General features: G+C 35.3%; 1 long non-coding RNA gene across 1 annotated transcript in view; it reads left to right on the top strand.

Moving 5' to 3' along the window:
* LOC133061478 (uncharacterized) overlaps nucleotides 1-21,460 on the top strand; it is a 458,613-nt gene that overhangs the window by 293,544 nt on the left and 143,609 nt on the right. Inside the window, exon 2 of the long non-coding RNA XR_009693993.1 lies at nucleotides 1,394-1,432. This is a non-coding gene — a long non-coding RNA (uncharacterized LOC133061478). The remainder of the gene's footprint in view (nucleotides 1-1,393; nucleotides 1,433-21,460) is intronic.

Consider the following 21,460-nt stretch of genomic DNA (forward strand, 5'->3'; position numbering starts at 1 on the left):
TAGTATGTCTAACAGGAAGCTATCTATCCCCTATTTAATTGTATATAGCCCCTGGAAGCACTCTGTCTCATCATGAATCACTCCTACCTTATATGAAGATGAAATCAGCCTTTCTTTCTGTAACTTTCACCTACCCCAGGTCTGCATGCCTGAGCTTCACAGAAAGAACTCTTGGCTTTATTACTTTGGGAGTACCAGAGTCATTTTCTGTTGGTGATGGAATTTAAAATCAGGTCTATTTAATGGAGTTTTCAGTTGCTCTGCCTGTTCGTTTTAATACCAGACATTTCACCATTTTTAGCATGTGAAATATATCTATATGTCCTAAAGTTTTCTTAAGACTACAATATAAATATTGAGTTTTATATAACCTTTTTATTTATCAAGGGAGAGTTTTAGGGATTTGGTTTCAGCATCTTTTTGTAAAAGTGTTAGATCTTGGGAACATTTTCATAATTCAGCAGGGTCTGCAATGTTAATGGACCTAAGCAGCAGGATCCTTGGACCACATACTATAATTATTCCTTAGAGTGCTTGTAATTTCAATTCCAGAGCCTAACGCTGGCTGTAATTCATTTGTTTTTCTTCTCTTACGCAAAGTGATTCACAGCAGCCTTCTGATTTTGGAAATCTATTGCTTTTGCTCAATTCTAAGTTGGTACTCCAAATTTAAATTAAAGTATGGCAGTGGGGGAAAAAAAACATGGTAGGGATTGAGAAAAGAAATGGTGAAGAAATAAATATTTTCCATGAGCAAAAGTTTCTTTTAAAAGCATTTAAATCACTCTGGGACAAATTAGAGTTTTCTTTCTTCTGTTTCTTCTCAGGCTTCCAGTATTAAGAATACTAAAGTAGAAGGAAAATATGTTCTTCTCTTGACTGAAATTAAACCATTGCAAATTATTCAGTAACTTCAAATTCCAGCTTAAATATGAGATACATGAAATACAACTTGATACTTTGTGTATAGGTGTGTGTGTAATTAGCATCTCCAAATCATCATGTATAAAACTTTTCTTTAAATTAGTTAAAATTACTTTGCCTTAGCTTTGAACATAATTAGAATTTCAGATATGTTATAGTTCAACTGAAGCAAATTTTATGATGTTATGAGGAAACTGAGGACAATACAGGTTAAATTCATAGTAGAATTAGAAGTGGAAAATCTCTGAGGATTTTCACCCTGGGGTTTGGTTTACTTTTTACTTGGTTAGATTAAATAGTGTTACAATAAATATAAAAGTGTTCTGACTATTCAAATGGTGACAATCATTTTATTTGAATAAGTCTGATCAAGTTAAAGGAAAAGAAATTTAAATTTGAAATGAAACCTAAACTCTTATAGTTTAATACTCATTATTTCTAATTTTAAGATTTATTTTTTCTACACCAGGGAAATCATCCTTGAGGATCTTATGAAGACCTTCTCATGGTAAGAACATTTAATCGACAAGAATTTTATAAAAATGATCATAGCATGTTTATTGCAAAGTGTTGTCTGTCTGTTCAAATGGAATGTCTAATATACAAAGGGCTGAGAACAATTAGATTGTTTCTTCAGGCACTCTTTTTTCCCATCAGTCTATTTTATTTTTTTATAGTCAGTTACTCATTTAATTTTTTCTTTTGTTGCTCATCTTTCCCACTATAACGTACCTTCTATACAAGCCAGAATGATTGCTTATTGATAAATGTCTGACCTATATAAAATATTTGTTGAATGGATGCCTTAATGATCAGTAAAATGATCACCTGTCATGTGTCAGCACCAAGTTAAATTGTTTCAATGAAACATTTCTGCTTTTCCTCTTGGTAAACCTAAGAGGGAGGTCTCAGTTTCATTGTAGAGGTAAGGAAATGGCCTCAGAGCAGGAAAGTTATTTAATCTATATTAAGTTATTATTAAGAAGGTACTTGAACTCTAGTTTGAAAATGTTAAACACTTCCTTTCTCAGACCAGTTATCCTGAAATTCAAAAAGTTAAAATGCTAAGGAGACAAAAGTAAACAGAAAATTCATGCAAAATCAGAAACAATATTTAAACACAAAATTTCCATTTCAAAAGACCCCACTGATCTTTGACTGTCTCAGATATGATGCAGGATAACTGATGAGCTGGTATCAGCTTAGTCATGTGTGTCTGACACATCTTTAGCAAAAGGAATAAAATTTTGGAACTGAAATATGACCTACTCCTAATTGCTTAAATGTTTATTAAACATAATAATAAGTTTTAAATGAGTATTGTCTTATAAATACATAGACACATCAGTCTGATAGGACATAGTTAAAGAAAAATATAAATATTCTAAAAATAGTTAATTTCCAGGTTTTGATGCTCTAATTATAGAGCATAGTGATCTTGGCGGTTGTCATGTTATTTTTATTAAACTTTTTATTTTGAGATAATTATAGATTTGCATGCAACTCTAAGAACTAATACAGAGAAACCTGTGTGCACTTTACCCAGATGCCTCCAACATAGCATCTTGCAAAATTATACTACACAGCAACCATCAGGTTATTGACAGTGAAGTATTTAATATACAAAACATTTCCATTACTACAAGAATCCTTTTTATTGCCCTTTTACAGACATACCTTCTAATATCCTGTAACTCCTAGAATCGCTACTTTCTTCTTCATTTCTAAAATATTGTTGTTACAAGAAATCTATGTTAAGAGGAGTTATGCAACATGTACCCTGACAGTACTGACTTGTTGTTACTCAGCTTAAATCTCTGGATATGCTTACAAATCATGTGTGGCAGTAGTGGATTCTTTTTTATTGCTCAGTGGCGTTGCAAGGTATGGTTGTACCATGGTTTGCTTAACCATTTCCTCATTAAAGGACATCTAGTTAGTTTTAGTCTTTGTTTATTATGAATAAAGCTGCTGTGGATCTTTACATGCATGTTTCTGTGGGAATGTAAATTTCCTTTCTCTGGAATAAGCTGTATTATATTAGGTCTAAAAAAACAAAGCATGATTTTAAAAATTATCCTTTACATGGGGTCCTCATAGTATAGGAATTAGCTAAATCAAGACAAGAGATTTAGAATAACATAAGAGGAAATTGAATAATTGACTGTTATTGATGTATGTTAGCATCCTTACTACTATTATTGCTATTAAGTCTGGTGCAGCTCTGAGATTAATCTTGTCTTGTTTATCCAAGGAACATGAGGTTTACACATGATGTTCTCTCCCTTGGAATGTTTATATGCTAATCATCAATCTGTAGTTTATTTTGTCACCCATTTATACTGAAGTGAGTGCCAGCTTTACATACAAGTATCATTTTATAAAAGATTAGAGCTTTAGTATTTACCGTAAGAACTAAGAATGCCCATCTAATTTGCTGGGGCATGACACTCCAAAGTGTCAGGGTGTGTTTTATGGCATTTATTAATAAACTGTATTTCTCTCATGAGGTATATTTGCTGGCCTGACAGCTTGCTTCTACTCATCTAACCTTGAATCATAAAAAAACAAGCAAGATTTGAGTGCATGCATATGTTTATATGTATGTGTTGATAAATATTTATGTACACATATATGGATGTATGTTTGTATGTAAATAGAACTACAAACAGTAAAATACTGCCCTATCATAGAAAATCTGTGCCTCTAAAGACTGAGATTAGGAGACTAAAACTAAGATTATGTTTGCTGAGTACTTGTCCTGTGAAAGTGTTACTTGCTCAATTATGTCCGACTCTTTGCAACTCCATAGACTGTAGCCCGCCAGGCTCCTCTGTCCATGGACTTCTCCATGTAAGAATACTGGAGTGGGTTGCCATGTCCTTCTCCTGGGGATCTTCCCAATCCAAGAGATCGAACCCAGGTCTCCCTCATTACAGGCAGATTCTTTACCATTTGAGCTAGAATTGGTAAACTTATACCTATCTCATTTATATCCTACCAAGATAACCTGGAAATACACCCTAGTATATTTGGTAGATGTTTCTCTACCAAATTTTGAAATTCAGACAAAATGCAGAAATTGCCATACTGATCACTATTATATCACCCATTAAAATAAAGAAAGACAAAAATAGTGATTTATGCATATTTAAAAATGCTTATTGATCACTTTCTTTGTGAAGACTGATCTAATGATGGGAAATCAAAGTGAACAAGATCCGTGAATCACATTCTAGAGCTCACATCCTAGTCAGGGGAGGTAATCAATGAGCATGAAAATACATTAAATGAGCAAATGAGGAATTTTCAAATATTTTACTGTGAAAAAAGTAAAACAGGGTGATGGCTAGAGAGAGTGATTATGGCTATACTGGCTAGAGTGGTAAGAGAAAACTTCCCTGAAGTGCAATTTCATGAGCAAAGACATGGATGCTGAATTGAAGCTAGCAATGCAAAAATACAAAGTAGGGCATTCCAGCTAGAGGAAGTGGCAAAAGCAAAGAGCTCAAGATGGAAAAGAGCCAGGAGACCTTGTCTGAAAGATCTGCAGATTCAGCTCTCTCAGTTACAGAAATTCATTTTCTGGAGTGCTGATTTTCTGGGGCCGGAGTCCTGAGTATCACTTACTAAATGAACAATGACAATGATTTTCATGGCAGAGAAGACATGGCATATACTAGAAAATGACAGGGAAATCAACAACAGAAAGAACGGAAAGCCTGAGGTGCCAAAATAGACTTGTGAATTAAAAAGCAAGGAAAGTTTGAGGAAAATGTAAGCATTTCAGCTTTAAAATCTTTAATAAATGAGGCCAAGAGGGACAGGGACTGATTAAAAGAAGGGGCGATATGTGATAAAATCTGATGACATGATTCAAAGCTAGAGCATTTTAGAGAGAAGAAAGAGGGAACAATCTAGAACTAGAGATAATACTTAAAGAGGACTCTCAGCCCAGCTCTAGGCCCCAGGGTATAAGGAAAGAGGGAGAAAGTCCAGTGAGCCATTGGGAAAGCACTATCCTCAGAGAAGATCCACAGGTTCTTTGAGCAACATGAAAGGAGCATTCGTAGTTGAGTTTGAGGATACTGGGAATTTTGAAGGTGATGCACTGTGAATTCCACAGAACTTAAGTTGGCAAGTTTAGGATGTGTGGAAAGCTCAGCAAGGGGTACTAAATGGGAGATTTGCAGAGCCTGCGGAGCGAAAATGTGGGAAATAAGTGAAGTCCAAAGCTTTTTATGGTGATCCATAATAAACACGAACAAAGGGTGCAGAGGTGGTGATCTCAAAGCAGGTAGACGTGGTGATAACTTGTGGGATGTGAGGACCCTGTATACTGTTTTCAGAGATGGTGGGGAGGTAAGGAAACTTCACTTTTGTCGTCACACATCTCACAATCAAGGTTGCAGAAATTTTGACACATCATGAGGGCTGGTCTTAATTTGAATGCAAGAAATCACAAATTTTATAGTGAATTTCCAGTTCATATAATAGTCATTTTGAAAGTGAAAGAGTAAATATATATATATATATAAAATATAAATATAAATATATATAATATATATATAATATATAATATAAATATAAAAATAATATATATATATATATATAATATGTATATATTTATATTTATATTCTGGTCCAGGCCAACTCTAATCACTTAGAGATTGCTTGGGAAGGGATGGTGGTTCCTATCCCAGAATTTCCTGCACAATTTCACATTGTATTTAATCTTACTTAGGTTAATCTCAAATTATTTTTCCATCTTTGTTTAAAACAATAGGTGGTTATGTTCAGAAGCCATTTCTTTTGTATTTAATTTCTCCATTGACTTGATTAAGCGTAACAGTTTTTCACTCTGAGATGTCTCTCACCAGGAGATTTTTCACAACTCTCCTTGTTACTCTTTCTCTTCTTTTGGTTGTCTGGCAATAAAATCAAAATCCTGTCTTTTCCGGCATCACAGGCTGATAACAGCATGAACACACTCAGAGGATTCTTGCTCTCATTAAGCTTTTAATTTCTTTATTGACTTTAATTAAATTTGAGAGGCTTTTTCAATAACAAGAAAGAAACATGGTTGTTTGTTGGATTAATAGCATTGCATTAGATAGACTATAGGTGATATTTGGGGAAAAGGATAAGCTTCTATCTTATCCTAGGATCACAGATGTAAAGTTTTCCATCTCTGAATTTCTTGCTTTTAAAGGAATTACACCATATGAACTTAAAAATCGTATTGTTTCTTCAACAGAGCCTAAGAAGTCAGTGACTCACAGGTGAAGCTTTCTGAACAATGTTTCAACTGATTTTCTTAGTGTAAATTGTATTAAAGAGTGTCTATGCTTTTAAACTGTTATCAGGATATTTATTAACTATATGAGCAAATATTTATTGGGCACCTCTGATGTGCTATGGGCTCTTCCAGGCACTGAACAGCATTGGTGCTTGAGGGGATAAACGTGCTGTGCTCACAAAGCCTGTATGAGCAAGTTAACTGATTTAAGTCAATAGCATATTTTAAAATAGTTATGTGAATCATGAAAAATTAATAAGGAGTAAATGATGAAGTGACTCATGGGATGCAGGGTGGAATCAATGGGAGAAGGTTCATAAAAGAATTTTCTGCATAGCTGACAGTTTAGACAAAGGAGTCATTTCATTTATTACATTTAGTGTTTCTCTAGTATCAGTAAAAAAAAAAAAAAGAAAGAAATTAAGTCGCTCAGTAGTGTCCAACTCTTTTCAATCCCCTGGACTATACAGTCCATGGAATTCTCCAGGCCAGAATACTGTAGTGGGTAGCATTTCCCTTCTCCAGGGAATCTTCCCAAATCAGGGATCGAACCCAGGTCTCCTGAATTGCAGGTGGATGCTTTACCAGCTGAGCCACAAGGGAAGCCACTAGTATTGGTAAACTTCGATTAAATCTGCATATTGAATTAAAGTAGCATGCAAGCATTTGGAATTAAAGTTAATGGAAAGAAATAAAGGTGTATTTCAAATAACAAATTGTTTACTTTATTTTTCATAAATGGATCCAGATCAAATATTTTTTCTTATTTGAGGTATTTGAAAGAATCAGAACCTTGCCATAGGAGGGAGGGGGATTAAGTAGATACAGATGCACAAAACCTGAGACTTGCTCCACAGTTGATGGTATTCTCTAACTGCACTATTTAACATGGTCTTTACTAGTCCACATGTGGCTATTGAAAATCTCAAACAAGGCTATCTCACACTGAGATACATGCATTGTCAGTGTAAAATAAAAAAATCTACTTCAAAGACTTTGTTTGACAAAAAATAAAATATTATTTTGTATTGATTACCATTTGAAATGATAATATTTTATATATAATGGGCTAAATTATTTATATTTTAAAATTAATTTCACTGATTTTTTTTTTTTTTTTTTTACTTTTTAAAATGTAGTTGCTAGGGAATTTTAAATTCTGTACGCAGTTCTTGTTTATGATTCACATTGTATTTGTGCTGGTCTGTACTGCTCAAAAGAATTAACATCCCCTTAAACCATATTGCACAGAATTATAACATAGTTGTTTAAATGAGTTAAATGCTCATGAAAGATGGCATGCTTTCAGCTTTAGATGACAAAATCAAAATAGAATTTATTTAAGAAAAAATGCTGAATTTATATTTTTATAATTCAGTTCAGCAGTCGCTCAGTTGTGTCTGCCTCTTTGTGACCCCATGGACTGCAGCACACCAGGCCACCCTGTCCATCACCAACTCCCAGAACTTGCCCAAACTCATGTCCATTGAATTGTTGATGCCATCCAACCATCCCATTCTCTGTTGTCCCATTCTCCTCCTGCCTTCAATCTTTCCCAGCACCGGGTCTTTTCCAATGAGTCAGTTCTTTGCATCAGGTGGCCAAAGTATTGGAGTTTCAGCTTTAGCATCAGTCCTTCCAATGAATATTCAGGATTGATTTTCTTTAGGATTGACTGATTGGATCTCTTTGCAGTCCAAGGGACTCTCAACAGTCTTCTTCAACACCACAGTTCTAAAGCATCAGTTCTTTGGCACTCAGCTTTCTTTATAGTCCAACTCTCACATCCGTACATGACTACTGGACAAACCATAGCTTTGACTAGATGGACCTTTGTTGGCAAAGCAATGTCTCTGCTTTTTAATATGCTGTCTAGGTTGGTCATAGCTTTTCTTCCAAGGATCAAGCTTCTTTTAATTTCATGGCTGCAGTCACCATCTGCAGTGATTTTTGGAGTCCAAGAAAATAAAGTATGTTATGTTTCCCCATCTATTTGCCAAGAAGCGATGGGACCAGATGCCTTGATCTTCATTTTTTGAATGTTGAGTTTAAAGCCAGCTTTTTCACTCTCCTCTTTCACTTTCATCAAGAGGCTCTTTAGAGCTGTAAGGGTGGTAACATATCTGAGATTATTGATATTTCTCCTGGCAATCATGACTCCAGTTTGTGCTTCATCCAGTCTGACATTTTGCATGATGTACTCTGCATGTAAGTTATATAAGAAGGTTGACAGTATACAGCCTTGACATACTCCTTTCCCAATGTGGAAACTATTAATTTTATAATTAATATCTATTAATGTTTGAGTATGACATGCTAACACAAAATGATCTTTGAAATATAGAAATTTTGCATTCTGATGGGAAAAGGGACATGCTGAGTTGCTGGGAGAATTTCAGCTTCAACTAGAATAACTATGTTGTCTAAGTCAAAGAGGTAATTTTGTATTCTTCAAGATCATATAAAATATGAACTAAAACCTATCTTTTCAGGAGCCCACCTTTGAGCAAAAATAAGCTTTCACGTTCATAAACGAAATTGTTCTAACCATAAATTGCACTGATCTATTTAACTGATCCAAATATCCTCGTAAGCAACATTGGTTTATTTAATTTAACCAGTCATACAAATTGTTAGAGAAATATTCTCTCTAGGTTAAAATAGTTCTAATGAGAAAAAGACTATCATCTATTGTTCTTATTTGTTTGCTTGCTTGCCTATTTTATACAGCCATTTGCCAAGGTTGTAGAAGCCTCTTTTAAAGGCAGAAATACTTAGTAGTAAAACATTATTGGTTAGAGATACTGGCTCAAAATTATCAGTTTAATCCAAGTAGAAAACTAAAAGTTTTCTAAACTAAAACTAAAATTTCAGTTTAAGTTGAAGTCGTTAAGCTCATACATTTTTTTAAATAGTTCTTGGTTTGATGGAGCCCTATAATACCCTGTCTGGTAAATATTGTTTAGGATTTCTAAATGGTAAAGTTCTTCCTGGCTAAATGGGGTTCTCTTAACAATGATTAACTGGGCTATTTGAGAATAGGCTCTTGTGATGAAGATTCCTCTTGATAGATTATCTGTTTTTAATTTCACTTTTCTGTGGGTCTCTTTTCATGCTGATAAAAGCTTATTTATAGTCTTTGCATAGTGATCACTATTATAGGTTTACTACAGAGATATTGTGGATTTGGTTTCTTTATTTTCAGTAAAGCAAATATTGCAATAAAATGAGTCACCCAATTTTTTTTTTTTAATTTTCTGAATGAATATAAAAGTTATGTTTACATTATATTGTAGTCTATTAAGTGTGCAATAAAAGTGAAAGTGAAGTCTCTCAATCGTGTCCAACTCTTTCCGACCTCATGGACTGTAGCCTACCAGGATCCTCAGTCCATGGAATTTTCCAGGCAAGAGTACTGGAGTGGGTTGCCATTTATTTCTCCAGGAGATCTTCCCGACCCAGGGATTGAACCCCAGTCTCCCGCGTTGCAGGCAGACACTTTACCGTCTGAGCCACCAGGGAAGTGTGCAATAGCATAATGTCACACCTTAGTTAAAATGTATATTATTATTAAACAAAAAATGCTAACAATTATCTGATGGTATAGGATTTCCACGGACCTTAAATCTGTAAAAAACACAATATCTGTGAAGAACAACAAAGTGAGGCTCAGTGAAACAAGGTATGCCCCAATTGAATAACAGTTACTCCAATATTCAGTGGCTTAAAACAGCAGTTCTGGTGTGATCATTTATTCTTTGGTTTAAAAATTTGGGAAGGTCACAGCAGAACTAGATTTTCTCTGTTTAGTGATGTCTGAGACTTCAGCTAGATAGACAGCATATAAAGGTGAGCATATCCAGTATTACATGGAGATATCTTCATTTACAAATCTGGTGATTCATTTTAGCTGTCAGCTTGGACCGTGACTTCAATTCTGGAGTAGTGTTTCTACATGTGATGTCTTTGTGTGTCTTCAGAGTCCCCAAAGCATGGCTTCCTCAAAATGGTTAGATTTTTCTGCAGCAATGCCGAGTTCCCCAAGTGAGTGTTCCAATGAGTAAAACAGAAGCTGCATTGGTTGACTTTTATGACCTACCCTGAGAAATCAAATGGTGTCACTTCTGTCCCATTCTGTTGTGAAAGTGAAAGTCTCTCAGTTGTATCCGACTCTTTGCAACCCGTGGACTATACAGTCCATGGAATTTTCTAGGCCAGAATACTGGAGTGGGTAGCCTTTCTCTTCTCCAGGGGATCTTACCAACCCAGGGATCAAACCCAGGTCTCCCATATTACAGATGGATTCTTTAGCAGCTGAGCCTCAAGGGAAGCCTGTCCCATTCTGTTGAAAGTACAGTATAGTTGCTCAGTCGTATCCAACTCATTGTGACCCCATCAACTGTAGCCCACCAGGCTCCTCCGTCCATGGGATTTTCCAGGCAAGAATACAGGAGTGGGTTGCCATTCGTAAGCAAATCACAAGCCTACCCAGATTCAAGGGAGGGAGAGAACGTAGATTCTACTTCTTGATGAAAGGATTATCAAAGAGTTTGCAGACATGTTTAAAACCATTACACTTTGGGGGACAGATCTCTTTTCAGAATGAGTACTGAAGGAAAATTATAGAATTGTAAAGGTAGATGCTAATGGAGTTGTTTTCTGTTAGTGTGATATTGATAATTATGTGATTTTTAAAGTTACTGGGATTGGGTGTGGTAGGATAAAAGTTCTTTGATCTATTGAGAAATGTGTAAGTGTCCAGTTTCCTTGAAACTTGAAAAGAGAATTTGGATTTAAGTTTCCAGCAACAAATCTTTTTCACTTTCACTATAACAGTTTTTATTTTCCTCAAACATTCTCCTTTTGGTTAATCCTGAAAAGAGATACATTAGTATTACTTTTTGGAGTAAATAACTTGTTTTCATAGAACAAGTTATCTTTTTATTTGGAGTAAATATCATGTCTTCATAGCAAATTAATAACTATGGAATGAGACTGTGATCTTTGGGGAATTATTATTTCTTTCATTATTTTGGCTTTTGCTATTAGTACTATCTACTTGTTTATTTTTAAAATAATCAGTCTCCTAAATGGTGATTAAAATTTTGTGTTGCTTTCATGTACATATAACATACATCTCTAGGTTAGCCCCTCAGAATATTCCAGTAAGTACAAAGATATCAACCCTGTTCTTTATAAACTTATATTCTTAGTGGAAATATACATATAATAAATAAATAAATATGTAAATGACAAAAGATCATGAGGAAGTCACAAGTTTTTTTTGGTGAAACATAGGGTGAAAAAAATATAGTGAAAGTAAAATAAGGTGATATGGTAAGACTGGGGAGAAGTTATGATTTTGCTTTAGAGTGTCAGGGAAGATCACAATGGGACTATAATAAATAAACCAGAACCTGAATGGCAAGAAGCTGTCATTTTGTGAGAAGTTTGGTCTAGTGGTGGTGATGATGGTTAATTTTATCCATTATTTGTAACTTCACTGGACCACGGGATGTCCGGATAGCTGATGGAACACTATTTCTGGTTCCTGTGAGAGTGTTTCTGAAAGAGGTTAGTGTTTGATCTGGTAGACTGAGGGAAAAAAATCCATCCTCATCCATGTGGGTAGGCTTCATCCAATACGTTGAGGGTCAAGATGGAACAAAAAGGTGAAGTAAGGGCAGGTTCACTCTTTCTCTTCTTGATCTGGAATGCCCAACTTTTCCTGCACTCAACATCAGAGCTACCATCTAGCTACCAGCTAACATCGAGTATAGACTTGGACTAAACTGTACCACTGGCTTTCCTGGTTCTCCAACTTGTAAAGCGCAGATTGTGTTGGTTCCAGGTCTCCATAACGGCATATGCCAATTCTTATAGTAAATCTCATATATATGTAGGTATGTGCCTTATAGGTTCTGTTTCTCTGGAGAACCTGACTAATACAGTGCCTGTTTCAAGTAGAAGAGCCTTATCAATCACCGCAGTTTTTGGTGTCTAAACTCCAACCTCATAGAAGAGCTTGGTGTTACTAAAACATGAAATGGTTTTACCTTGCCACATATTTTGCACTGTCTCCCTTTGCCTATCATGTACTCTTCCGTTTCATCAAGGAAAAACAAACAAAAAGAAAACAAAGAAAAAAAATAAGGAAAACTCTCATTTAAGATTTAATTCAGTTATCACTTGCCTTTTTTCACCTTCAAAATAGTCAATTTCTCCCCTTTTCAGAATGCTTTACCACTTGTATTACTAGTTTTTTAAATTGTTTCCTGCTTATTTTTTTTTTCACTAAATGGTGAGAAAATCTATTTTTATGTGTATGTATTTGTGTATGTGTTTGTGTCTGCCCAGTGTTCGCCACATATTAACTAAAAACAAATTCTTTAATGTAGTTTTGAATCCAAAACTCATTTTTTTTTTTTAAATATTGAGACTGCTGTTTGATAGTATTTACAAAAGACTTAAGTTCATTCAATTATACTTGACCACATATTTTTGACATGTTTCCTGAGAAACCTGTATGCGGGTCAAGAAGCAATAGTTAAAACTGTAAATGGAACACTGACTGGATCCAAATTGGGAAAGGAGTACATCAAAGCTGTATATTGCCACCCTGCTTATTTAAGTTATATGCAGAGTAGTACATCATGTAAAATGCTGGTCTGGATCAGTCGCCAGCTGGATTCAAGATTTCTGGGAAAAATAACAACTTCAGATATGTACATAAAACCACCCTTATGGCAGAAGGTGAAGAGGAACTAAAGATCCTCTTGATGAGGGTAGAAGAGGAGAGTGAAAAAGTTGGCTTGAAACTCAACATTCAGAAAGCTAAGACCATGGCATCCCATCCCATCACTTCATAGCAAATAGAAGGGGAAAAGTGGAAGTGGTGAGAAATCTTATTTTCTTAGGCTTCGAAATCACTGTGGACAATAACTTCATCCATGAAATTAAAAGATATTTACTCCTTGAAAGGAAAGCTGAGGGAAGCTTAGCGAGTTAAAAAGCAGAGACATCACTTTCCTGACAGAAGTCTGTGTAGTCAAAGCTATGGTTTTCCTAGTAGTCATGTGCACATATAAGAATTGGACCATAAAGAAGGCTGAGTACCTAAGAATTGATGCTTTCGAATTGTGGTGTTGGAGAAGACTCTTGAGAGTCCCTTGACCTGCAAGGAGATCAAACCAATCAATCTTAAAGGAAATCAATCCTAAATATTCATTGGAAGCACTGTTGCTGAAGCCGAAGCTCCAATACTCTGGGCACCTGATGGGAAGAGCTGACTCATTGGAAAAGACCTTGATGCTGGCCGAGATTGAGGGCAAAAGGAGAAGCGGGCAGCAGAGGATGAAATGGTTAGATTGCATCACAAACTCAATGGACCTGAATCTGAGCAAACTCCAGGAGACAGTAGAGGACAGAGGACTCTAGCATGCTACAGTCCATGGGGTTGCAAAGAGTTGGACACAACTTAGTGACTGAACAACGACAACAATGTATTAATATTTTTCTGCCTCCTCCAATTCATGGTAGGTGGTATTACAGAAACACACATGATAACGCCCTTGGAACAATTTGAAAACCTTAAGCAGAGCTGAATGAATTGACTGTCTTTTCAGACAGTGAGGAAAAGCAATGCTTGAATCAATGAATTGATACTTGTTGTATGGGATTTGCAGCTTTTCTAACACATTCTACCAACTAATCGCCTCCTGTTAAGTGTAAATGTGTTTTCAGTGTCCTACTATCTGAAAAACTACTCTATTCATTCTTTGATAATTACAGGTTAGCTTGTCTATTAAGAACTGTGAAATAAAAATAACAGTGCAGATAAAACCATACATGTGCATTCTCATGCAAGCAAAAAACAGGCAAAGAAAATTTGTTCCCCCCTTAGTTTCCTGCAATTCCGGCATCCTAATACTCCTCCTATTTCATCTGCTCCTTTTTGCATACCTTGGGATCTCTTCCTGTAATGGTGGATCTTATCTCCAGTATAAACTTTTTTGATTATGTTCTCTCTAAACTCTTACATTGTTATTTTGGCTTCCAAATTATAGAAGAGGAATGATGATAGTTAAAACTGGTAATTAGATTACATTTTAGGGTTTCTGAAGAAATTTCCACACATAAAGTACATAACTGACACAGGTTTTATTTGTATGAATTTATTGCCTGTAAAAAACTGTTTTTAAAATATCTGTCCGAATTTTACTTTTCTGTATTACCCACCTCATTTATGTGTCTCTTCCAGTGAGTGATGATAAGGTACAGAAACCTTCATACTTGTAATCAATCTTTATTTGCTCTCATTCCATTCGCCTTACAAAAATGCTGTTTACCCATCTTTGTGCTCAGTTACTTCAGTCATGTCCAACTCTTTGTGACCCCATGGACGGTAGCCCACCAGGCTCCTCCATCCATGAAATTCTCCAGGCAAGAGTACTGGAGTCGGTTGCCATTTCCTTCTCCAGTGGATCTTCCCAACCCAGGGATCAAACTCACCTCTCTTGCATCTCCTGCATTGGCAGGCAGGTTCAAATTCCACCTCTATGAAACTTTCCCTTAGCCTTCATAAAGATCTTCATTCTCCCCACTATAGTATTAGTGAAGCTCAGATAAAATTATTATTCTATTGTAACTGTTAGAAATTTTTCACATATTTGTAAACAATATTGGAAATTTCTCAAAAGAAGCAACCTGCATAAGTTAAAATTCTTATTACTTAATATATTGTGCAGTGTTTAACAGGCAAAGTGAAAGTGAACCTGAAAGTCCCTCAGTCCTGTTAGATTCTTTGTGACCCCAAGGACTATATAGTCCATGGAATTCTCCAGGCCAGAAGACTGGAGTGGGTAGCCTTTCCTTTCTCCAGGGGATCTTCCCAACCCAAGGATTGAACTCAGGTCACCCACATTGCAGGTGGATTCTTTACCAGCTGAGCCACAAAGGAAGCCCTTAACAGACAAAACTTTGTGGCAAATTGATTTTTCAGGAGAAAATTGTTTCACTAAATATTTGGGAAACCAAAATACAGATGAAGAAGATTTTTTAACATGTTCCAATAAAATACAAATGTTTTCATATTAACATCTAATATTGTTACACTTTGACATTGTAGAATCCCTGAGTTCTGGTAGTCCCACTAAAGCCTCCTTGAGGTCGATAGGCAAAGGTAATGTTTGAATAAATTAATCTTGGATTAGGAACTGTATCCAAAGAAAAGATTCAGTGGAAACCTGAAGACTGAAGAGCAGCTCTTTGAGAGGTTGTTAATAATACAATGAAGATGCACACTTCTTAATTCTTCAGTTGATGACCTTCCTAATTAGGTGTTGACACATGCATTCAATTGAATTTTTAAACATATTGAATAACTGATTATCAGCCTAGAAATTCTTATTTCAGCTAATAGATAGATCTAAACTTAGCACACTTCCTGTAATGGGACTTATGGTGAATACCACACTTTTTCCTATAAAAATAAGAGAAAATGAATGGTGTCCATTCCTTTCATTAGTCAGCACTTTTCCTTGTCAGTCAATATGTAACCATTGAGTGCATCTTAAGTGTGCGACTCTGGTGAACACAGGTATTATGGGTCTTGTTTTTATTTGCCAGCAAGTAAAAACAAAATCCTTATAACTTTCAGCTTAATGTAATTAATAGAAAAGAACTTGATATCTAGGCTTCTTGGCTTGGGGTAGGATTTGCATTTATCCTGGTGGAAAAGAGTTGAAAAAGGTAGAAAGAATTCTTCCAATTAAATGGTGTGGCTTAAATAAATTTATATCATTTAAGGAACTGAAGTAAGAGTTATTAAAAGTATTGCTATGGCATCAGAGAACTAAGATGAGGGGTATGGGGTAAAGAAATGGTGCCTTAAAGCACATTCACAGCCATGGAGTTAAGAAAATTCCATGGACATAGGAATCTGGTGGTCTATATAGTCCATGGGGTAGCAAAGAGTCAGGCACGTTTGAGCAACTGAGCATATGTACATGCTTAATTAACACAATTAAGTAACTTGTTACGGAATTCTGTCATTCCTAGTCAATTGTATTGCTGTTAGGGTAAAATTCATTCCTAAATAATCTATCCAATAATTAAACAAGAAAGATAGCTGAACAACAGGAAACCTCCCTTTATGTACTATTACAGGTCAGGTTAGAAGTATCCCCAACAGACTTGATTGAGTAAGGCTGTTTTTGTCCCTCTGCATTATATTTGCATAGAAAGCTACAGAGAATATGCTGGTATTAAAGTATTTTAACAAGGAAGCCATTTGAGTGGGATGGCTCTGATGCCTTGCTAGTCTACATAAGCAAGTCAAACCCTACGCCAGGGTCAATGCACTCAAATCCAAGAAAATGACATCTAAGGACAACCAGCCAACTAGGATTTCCCAAACTCGGCAACTGCCTAAACTATAACCATTCAGATAATTGCTTTGCTTTGCTTTAGTGTCTTCTCTGTAAAAAAGCTTGCCCCTGTCATCTGTTAGTTGAACCCTTTCAACTATCTTGGTTTCTCACTGCACAATTCAAAACCATGTGTGCTGAAATAAACTTTTGAAGATTTTAATGTGTCTCAGTTTACCTTTTAACACTGGAGAATATGGCTAATTTTAACACCAAATTTTCCTTGTAAAAATTAAATCCAGTCAGAGAGAGAGAAACAAACATTCCTTAATATATGCAAAGTAATTTTAGCTCATATAGTTTAAAATGCCAGTTTTAATTTCCATAGAAAATTTGAAGTGAGGGTGACCATTGCTGTGTATCAGTCAGAACATTTTCGTTATAAAGTACCAAACAATCCAACTCACATTCACTTACACAGAAAGTATAATCATTATCCCTGTTAACTGAGACTTCTCACAATATATATATAAACTTATTGGTTGCTTGATTCAGAGAATCAAACAATTGTTTTCTCCTGATCTTGGTTCTTTTTCATCTTAACTCAATTCTCAGACAGATTTCCTGCTTGTGTTTGTAAAGTGGCTGCTACTAGTTCAAGTGCTTCAGGGAAAGAGTAAATTCTGTGTGAGAAATCTCAGCAAAATCTGCAGAATGTCCAGGTGGTTCTGATGAGGTCATGTGCCCATCCTTGAAATAATCACTAGGAAGAAAATTATGAGGTTTTTATTGGCCAGGCTTGAGTCACATGCCAGTCTTGTACCTATGGCTGAAGTTAGTTATATGGAAACCTCTTATATTGTAAATGCGGGATGACTGTTTCCCCCAAATTATTATCAATAAACAAAAACATTATTAATCAACTACATGACAGAGCTGAAAAAGCATGAGTGACTTTACAAAGAAGCTTGGAATAGTCTGGCCTTGAGAAATGAATAAACATGATCTTTTTACTAAATAAGAAAATGGAAAGTAAAAGATTCAAAATCTTGATTGGCATGGCCACAAATAAAATTACTGTCAGTGACTTTATCTTTTTTAAAAAACAACAAAAAAAAAAAGAATCATACCAAATGCATAAAAACTATTAAAACTTAATTTTACTAAATAATAATTAATCATGTTGAATATTATGGATTACTTTAATCCAGAATCAACTACATATTTAAAAGTTCCAGTTAAATAGGAAAGAAAGACTCAGATTATTTTTTTTTAATTACATTTTATATTTAGGTTCTATTTGCTTAAAGGCTAAATTTAAAACACCAGATTATTATGTCTTAAAGATGTTGTAACATGAGCTTTATTTCTTATAGTTGTGTAGCTGGTCAGTTGTTCATTCACTCAGTGGTGTCTGACTTTTTGTGACCCCATGGACAGCAGCTTGCCAAGCTTCCCTGTCCTTCACCATCTACTGGAGCTTTCTCAAACTTAGGTCAATTGAGTTGGTGATGCCATCCAACCATCTCATCCTCTGTAATCCCCTTCTGCTCCTGCCTTCAATCTTTCCCAGCATCAAGTCTTTTCTAATGAGCTGGCTCTTCGCATCAGGTGGCCAAAGTATTGGAGCTTCAGCATCAGTCCTTCCAATGAATATTTAGGACTGATTTCCTTTAGGGTTGACTGGTTTGAACTCCTTGCAGTCCAAGGGACTCTCAAGAGTCTTCTCCAGCATCAGTTAAAAAGCATTAATTCTTTGGCACTCAACTTTTTTTATGGTCCAGCTCTCACATCCATACATACTACAGGAAACACTATAGCTTGACTATACAGACCGTCTTTGGCAAAGTATTGTCTCTGCTTTTTAATACACTGTCTAGGTTTGTCATAGCTTTTCTTCCAAGGAGAGCAAGTGTCTTTTAATTTCATGGTGGCAGTCACTGTCCCCAGTGATTTTAGAGCCCAAGAAAATAAAGTCTGTCACTGTTTCCATTATTGCCCGATCTATCTACCATGAAGTGATGGGACTGGATACCATGATCTTCGTTTTTTGAATGTTGAGTTTTAGGCCAGCTTTTTCACTTTCCTCTTTCACTTTCATCAAGAGGCTCTTTAGTTCTTCTTCACTTTCTGCCATAAGGGTGGTGTCATCTGCATATCTGAAGTTATTGATATTTCTCCCTGAAATCTTGATTCCAGTTTGTGCTTCTTCCGGTCCAGCATTTTACATGGTATACTCTGCATATAAGTTAAATAAGCAGGGTGACAATATACAGACTTGACATACTCCTTTCCCAATTTGGAACCAGTCCATTGTTCCTTGTCTGGTTCTAACTGTTGCTTTTTGACCTGCATACAGATTTCTCTGGAAGCAGATGAGGTGGTCTGGTATTCCCATCTCTTTAAGAATATTCCACAGTTTTTTTGGATCCAACTATAACAAAAAGATCTTAATGACCCTGTTAACCATGATGGTGTGATCACTCACCTAGAGCCAGACGTTTTGGAGTTTGAGGTCAAGTGGTCCTTAGGAAACATCACTGAGAACAAAGCTCATGGATGTGATGGAATTCCAGTTGAGCTATTTCAAATCCTAAAAGATGATGCTGTTAAACAGCTGGACTCAGTATGCCAGCGATCTTTTATTTTATAGAGCCTGTTGTAAATCTTTGGTGCTTAAAAAAAAAAAAAAAAAAAATCTTTGGTGCTTGATCAATAAATTGATTTGATTGATGTGTATTGGTTAAGGCAATGATCAAACTATCACACATGGTATGATTTAACAAGGAAATGTGGTCTGGTGTCAAGGAGCAGAGAGCAAGGAAGGAAACTGAGTGGGAGGAACTGAGAGAAAGGGAAATAGTTTGGAACATGAAATATCCTCATATACCAGATATGAGAGTTTCAACTACTTCTTGATCTGTAGAATTTGTGAAGTATATTTCCATTAGAATGGAAATACCTTGCAGTGTGAGCTCTCACATATAAAAAAGGTAATTGATTTTCCATTCATGCTTCAGCCTTATCTTTTATCATCAACAGTGCTTCTATTTTGGTACAAGGTTGTGAAATGTGATGATAATATATGACCTTCAGAGACTCTGAGTGGAATCTAGTGGGTGGTATATACACTCCACACCTGTGTTTCTGCCAGGCACAATCACTCATACTCAGGATAGCTTTACATCAGCGGTGTTAATGATGTTGCATCATCAAGTGATAACTTGATCACAGCTTTTGACACTGATTTTCCTAGGTATGGCATCACTTTTCTTATAAACTTATTACCTTCTTCTTTTCTTCCATTAACTTCATTTTATTTTGACGGTGAAGTTAATTTTCATTAAGACTGAGTGAAATACTGAAGGAAAAAGATAGACTCTGACAACTTCAACAAGAAAGGGAAAAGAAAAGTGGCAGAACATTTCACAACAAATGTAGAGGAAGACAAGGCAACATTGACTCTAGTTAACATTAAAAGCAGGGAAAAGGATGCTTGGAGACTCAACTGTGAGGAAATACTGGAGTTTATCTAGTGTTCTTAAAGGGAGATTAAATGTATCTCTATTTGCTTTTCCTCAGAGTCTATTTTAGTTAATATATTAGGCAACTGGGAAATATATAATTAGAATTGTCAGTTACTTTAAAAAAAATATTTAATCATTCAGTGGAAAAACTGAACTGTAGATAATAAGATAAATGAATGTAATAGAAAGTGTTCATTTACTTTACTATATGATCTACCATAGCTTTAGGAGTATATACCTTGAACTTTAAAAATATATCATTTACTAGAGATGACTCAGTCTTATTTAAGTAGATGATTTCTAGAGAATGGCAGTGTGTATACATATATGGGTATACCAGTATGTATGTGTATATATAGTATTCTTTTTAATTTACATAATTTTGTGTTGATGTGATTTAAGATTGGACTGTACTAGAGTAGTCATTATCCCATAAGAAGTACTTCTTAAAGTTCTACTCAGTCAATGTTGAGGGCAGAGTTTTAAAGCCAAGAAAATTAGAAGATATCAGACACTATACACCCACTCTTAAGAACTGATAAATAAATGAATAGGTCTTTACCCTGGAACTTAATAGCTTAAATAAAATTTGCCCAGTACTAGTATATGCTGAAAATGTTCTTTTTGTCTTATGCTTCTGGTATTTATATGTTAAAGTTCTTTCATGTATTTTGAGACCAAAAAAAATGGGCAGGCATAGAAGATTTGGGTGGTCAAGAATCTGAAATGACTAAATATTTAGTATAATCAGAATTTTTAATTTTCCTTTCTCTCTCTGAAACTAGTCTTGATAAATGTGTGGGATTACACAAAGTTCACACCTCAGTAATATCAGTATTGAGCTTTCAATGTATAAATCCAGTAACAGGCTAGAAAATATTATGTTGATCTCATCAGATTTGACTTGAATCTACTTTTTATTGTTATTTTTTTATTTATAAAATTTTTATTGGTGCATAGGTGATTTTCAATGTTGTGTTATTCATTTTGCTGTACAACAGAAACTCAGTTATACACATATCCACCCTTTTTTAGAATCTTTTCCCATATAAGTCATAGAGAGTACTGAGTAGGATCCCCTGTGCTATACAGTAGTTCCTTATTATTAACAGTTATCTATACTATATCTAGTGGTGTATTTACATTAATACTAGCCTTCCAGTTTATCACCCTTACTCCCCTCCCCCCCGCCCCCCAGAAACCATAAGATTGTTTTCTACATCTGTTACTCTGTTTTGTAAATAAATTCATTTGTATCTTTTTTTTTTATATTCCATATATAAGAGGTAGATGATACTTGTCTCTCTCTGTCTGACTTCACTCAGTATGACAATCTCTAGGTC

Source organism: Dama dama, chromosome 9, assembly GCF_033118175.1.
Source record: "Dama dama isolate Ldn47 chromosome 9, ASM3311817v1, whole genome shotgun sequence".
In the NCBI taxonomy this organism is placed as follows: Eukaryota; Metazoa; Chordata; class Mammalia; order Artiodactyla; family Cervidae; genus Dama; species Dama dama.